Genomic DNA, 6,000 nt, shown 5'->3' on the forward strand with positions numbered 1-6,000 from the left:
TGCCTTGGTTTGTGCAACATAGTGGTCAAGAGTCCGTGTCTTCTGATTGCCAGCCACAGCAGCCCAGGGCAAAGCTAAGATGAGCAAGCAGCATGGTTTCTTGCGACGTATTCTCTAGTTTTGTATAAAAATGAGAAAATGAGATGCAGAAGGCATGAAAGGGAATTCCAGGAACCTGCGTTGGTGCTGTGATGATCCATAAGCTGTTGTGTGTTGCCCCGTTTCTGATATGGCAAACTTTCCCTCCTGAAGCATGTAAATGTTCTGCAGCAGAACTGCTGCCTTTCGTAAATTTGTTGCGTATTCTTGCTCTCTCGTTGGAGACAGTGCACCGTTTTCCTCAGCTGCTCGCTTTCTCAAAGTGGAACACTCTGTCGGTGCATCGAGTCATGTTGTTACTCGTTTGTCAAATCGCCTTGAAAAAACGCTACACATGTCACTCCCCACATTTTTTATACATGTACATAAAAAATGGAAGTGAACATTCTACAGCTTTCTTTCTTAATTGCTGCTTATCTTTTACAAGTTTCGTAGGGAATTTTTAGTTCGTTGGCATCAAATCTGGGACCGAGCTCGTAGAGTTGTCTCGATTTTTTTTTTTTTCTTCACCCGCCATTAGACGTTGAGCCCATTGGCCATAATTTGCACATTACATCTCTAGTTATTTTCAGTTACATAGATGCAGAGCAGCAGCAGGGCATATTAAGTCCTTTGGTAATGTAACCGGTACTAAATTTGCCCAAAGTGTAGTGAGCCACATGCATAATTTTGTTCATCTCTGGTGCCATACCACTAGTTACTATGATTTGTTTGTAGTGTCGTTGGATTCATTTCTGATAACGAGTTCATTCAGAGCTCGAACTTCCCTCTTCCCCTCCAACCACTTTTTTTTTCTCTCTAGCTCCAACCTTAACTGAGAGTTTGTTGGTTGCCACAGGCCTTGTTGATAGTGACCACTAGCTGGTTTAGCTTTCCTTCTTTAGTGCCTGCTTGATCAGAGTGTTTATATTGGTATGCTGATATGATGTGACGCACCATTATCTGGCAGTGATGTGACCATAGTGCTGTGATGGCAGTGCTACAGAAGATGCCTTAATGTCTCGTGCTCTGTGGCACATGCATCGTGGCACTAGTCTGAAAGAGCAGATGCATTTTGGCCTTTGTTGGGGTTTTTTTTTTTCTATTCAGCGGGAGCACCGTGGCTTGGCCTCTTGTGGGTTTTCCAGTGCTTTTGTCTATAATGGGACATGCTTGAAGAATAATTCTGTGAATGTGCCACATACGAGGACACACTTCAGTGATGTTGGCACAACCACAGTGTCTGCAGTCATTAGCATTGCATTGTGCCCCAAAGTGCAATCGGTTAAAAGTTGTGTGTGTGCACGTGTGCTTGCTTGCAACATGGTAACATCCGAAGGACATTACACAAGCCAGAGTATGACGTTCCTTCACGTTTCCTATGCCCCTTTCTCCACCCCTCCTCCTTTTTTGCTGCCATCTAAGTACCACACGCTAGGCAGTGAAGTTAGAATTCGTACAAAGTGTTTGCTATGTACGTGTGAGAGAGGTTGGTTGTTTGATATAGGGGGAGTGATATTTTTTGTAAAGTTCTGCAGTACTAAATTGCCTGTAACTGCTTGTAGCATATGTGTGCGTGTGTGTGGGTGTGAATATTGTGTATGAATATTAAAAAAAGAAATAAAAGTATATCACATTTTTCTAACTTTCATCAATGGAGTATATGTAGCCTTTCACCTCGGATCTTGGTTTCAGTTCTCTGCTTTTATGTGGCAGTTCTGTCATTCCTAAAATTTAGGCATTTCTTGTCAAGTAAACTGGTGCAATAATTCACAGACAGGATTGTCACTATATGATCTACACACCATGCGATCACATGTTTACACCTGTCTCGAAGCTGTACAAGCTGCTTCTTTCTCTAAAAGACCAGATGGACTGAGGTCTAGCTGGCTCGCTAAAGTGACTGCATGCTCCAATCAAATTTTTCAAGAGCTCCTCAGTGTTTGAGAAATGCAAACCAAGTTTGCTGTATAGATCACATAGTCTAGTGACAATCCTGTCTGTAAAGTATTGCACCAGTTTACTTGGTAAGAACAGCCAAAATTTTAGAATTGACTCCATTTTGGAACTACTGTGGTCTCAAAGGTGACATCGCAGAAAATCGCATTGCTGTGGCATGCCCTGAACTTTTGCTGCACAAATAATGTGCAGTGGCACAATCAACATAATGATTCCTGAGAAGTGCACAGCACACAGAACTTTGTCTAAAAATGCGATGTGCAGCAAGAAAACAAGGAATTCGATGAAGAAGCGGTTGCGGTAGATTGGGCCTTGATAAAAGCATTCTAAAGAAGTGATGTGAGTCATGTTGATTTCAAGTGACTGGCAAAAGCATCTGTTTGGAAAAGGTAACTTGTCTCCTTGCATGGCCATTTCATTTGCTTTGTCTTCGCTAGTACGAGACGCTTTGTAAAAGTTTTTAACCAGTCAAAAATTCTTTTATTTTAGAACTGGTTATCCTCCCTGTCCTGTATATTTGTTCCTCCTGCTATTGTATAATGAATACAATGACCCTGGGAATAGGTCTCACTAAAAAGCAACATTACAAGTCTGCGACACGACAAACTTGCTGCAGTACATGATGTTCTGTTGCACGAACAGTTATCACCGGAAGCAACGAGGCGTGCAGCTGTATTCGTTGTGTGTGGTAGAGCCATAGGTTGGCGATCTCGCTCATGAGTTGACTTGCTTGGGCTCGCTCACTCAGATCCAGCCGCAAGTCTGAGTGAATTCGGCCGAGGAAAATTGCATTGAGTCCGAGTTTCTGCGAGTCCAAAGCACTAGATATATTTCTCAAGCGAGTCTGAGTGAGTTCTACTTTCTTTTGCCAATCTATGGGTAGAGTCCTAGCCTCCAGTAGATAGTCTCCATACATATACTTGTCTTTATACAGCACATGGTCTTTATAATTGTCCACATGGCAGTTACCGTCGAGTGCTCTTAGAGGCAGACTAGGGCGACTGATGGCAGGAACTTGGAATAGCTTTGCAGTTGAGAAACGAGTTTACACCAGCTTCATTGACAAAAGGTGCAACATCTGTCACTTGAAAATCATGTAAGCAGGAAGATATTTAGCATGCGACTTATCACAAATCCTGGCCATCTGCCCTGTATGTTTTGGGAACTATTGCCTTGAGCATTGCTACATGACTTGCAAACAAGTCACAGTGTATGGCCAGGACTGGAAGTGTACAAAATCTCCAATCAGAAGTAACAGTATCAGCAGAGCTAGTAGAATGCTGGTGATTTTGGAAGCTGTTGTGAGCTAGATGCTTCATACTGAAAAATTCTCAAAAGGTGAGCTGCAGTAAGAAAGAAATTGCATGGCTCTCCGACTTGTAGATGCAAATCCTAAACTTCTGGCTCACACTTACCTTGGGGGATTGGCCCAAAATTGGGTAGCTTGGAAGAATATATATGCATATAAATCCTAGAGTAGAAAATAATTTCTCATTTTGTACAACAAAAAATTATTTGAAATTATTCTTGAGGAAAAAAAATATTAGATGAATTAATTCATACTGAAATAGAAATATAGTATTAATATAGAAGAAAATTTTCTCTGGCCTACATTGGTCAACTAAGAACTAAAGTGGTTGCTTGGGTATACTTGGGCCAGAGTTATTCTGGCTTGGGTATGTTGGTACGACATATTGTAGGGAAACAGCGTGAAAAAATACAAGAGACCAGGCAGTTACTTTATGTGTCCTTCTTAGCCTGGTCTCTCATATTTCACAGTTTCCCTACAATTAACCAAGAACCTTTGGAATTGAGGTTTTTGTGTAAATCTGTTTGACTGTTCAATGAAATCTTGCACGGCCTCGCATACTTTCCAGTTGCTGTGCCCAAGGGTACGTGCAAAATTTAATCCAATGATGTGTAATGGCATTTCCAGAGATATCTTTCTTAATGCAGAAAATTTTCGGCAAGAGATAAAAAGTTTTCTCTCCCCCCACAAAAAGAACAAAGCGGAGAGGGTGTCAAGCCAGTTTTTCTTGTTTTTCTCAAAAAAGTAGCATGTCAAATGTTTGTGTGTGTGTGTGTGCGTGTGCGTGCGTGCAACGATACCTCAGTAAAATTAGAAACAGAGAATACATTTTTAATGGGAAGATTATTTATATAAAGAAGACACCCCAGCTGAGAGCAAGCTTTCTTTCTTTTTTAGCTTACATAAACAAAGGCATAAACGATCGGCGCAAAATATCTTCTCTCTTTGCGAGAGTGATCCAGTGCCAGCTAGTCCAGGAGGCACGGAGGAAGGTGCCAGGAGGTTTAAAGAAAAAGTGCTGCAGTGAAGAAGCTTCCGCAATGTCTTGCCAGCAGAAGTGAAGCCAGCTTTTGCCAGGCCAAGATGTCGGAAACATGCTCTTTTCTGGTAGTGCCCACTTAGAGACCAACTGGCTTTGGTATTGTGGTCTAAAAGCTACGTTATTTCTATATTAAAAGATAGTTGTTCCCAATGAAATAACGCACAGAAACAAGTATGGGACGAAATAACGCACAGAAACAAGTATTGAATCTCCAAAGAACTTTGCCTCCAATTAAAGGCTTACTAAAGAAAAAAACAGTAACACCAAGACGCACTTGAAGCATTATGTGATCTGAAAAAGTTTCCACAATTAACTCGTTCGGCGTGCGAGGGAAACGCTCCGTTCTTAATTGCTGAATGACGATACTTTATTATGCCCCTAGTAAGGTAGCCGCCGCAGCCATCATATTGCCATACCAACGCCTCCTCTAGGAAGATGCCTGCCGCATGAAAAAAAAAAAAAAACAGCTGCCACGCTCTTTTCCTCCTTCATTTTGAAAATGTTCTCGGTCGCTAGCTTCACTTGTGGCGGACGGTGCAACAACGCAACACTTTGCATAGCCTCCAACTAGGGAGCACAATTGCAGGTCTCGAACAACTTTCGACTGACGCGCCCCTAGGAGCCGCAGATGAAAAACGCTCAGCTGGTACCACCCGTCGCCGTGATAATAGTGTCGGTCGCGAGCGCCACCACACGGAGATTCTTTAAAACTGAAGGCAGGCCAACTCCGCTGGGAGCGCGAGCCATTCCTCAGGCATCTTTCTAGAGGAGGCGTTGGCCATACATACAGAAAGAAAACTGCCCTCATTCTTTCCTTTGTATGACGATAGTTATAGCGCGGGAACAAAACGACGACACAGAGACAAGAAGGACACGACGTCGTTTTGTTCCCGCGCTATAACTATCGTCATGCCATACCAACTAGCCCAAGCTGCCACACTTCTTTCCTTTGTGTTTTCCTTCCTCCGTGTTGCCATAGGTACAGCTTCAATTCTGGGAAATAATTTTCATTCCAGCAATTTTTTAAAACCTTTTTGGTGCCAGCGTCTCATACAGATTTAATTTATTCGGCTTCGATGGAATCTCATATTGCCTTATTGGGAACATTGGGAAGAGGCATCTTTACACCACACAATCGTGTACTTATACAACGCCTCTTATACTTTGAGATGCCTGGCACGTCGGCCGCTATCCTATTGTTCACCTGCGGCCACCGTGTTTTACCAGACTGCCGCGAGGCAGCGCCAGCTTCTGACACTACGCTTTGCCACAGAAAGTCACTACGCTAGTCACTCTGTGGAGCTTCGCAGCGCTCATCTTTGTGAAAATTTTGTCCTTTAAGGTTTGTAGGGCTTAGCAGAGTGAAAATAAAGTCAAAAACAAAAATAAAAAGTAAATCAAGTGGAACTACAATAGCACAATATTTATTCACTGCAGCAAAAGGCCAGCCTAAGCATTATCTGCCAGGAGCTGGGGTGTGCTGCAGATAACGCAATACGAATAGATATTGCTTCAACATAAAAAAAATAACATTGATGTAAAGCAAGATCAACACTGCAGGTTCATGCACATAATGGCCAGAAAATTGTAAACAAAAAAAAAGGGAACGTGT

Source organism: Rhipicephalus microplus, chromosome X, assembly GCF_043290135.1.
Source record: "Rhipicephalus microplus isolate Deutch F79 chromosome X, USDA_Rmic, whole genome shotgun sequence".
NCBI classification, from domain to species: domain Eukaryota; kingdom Metazoa; phylum Arthropoda; class Arachnida; order Ixodida; family Ixodidae; genus Rhipicephalus; species Rhipicephalus microplus.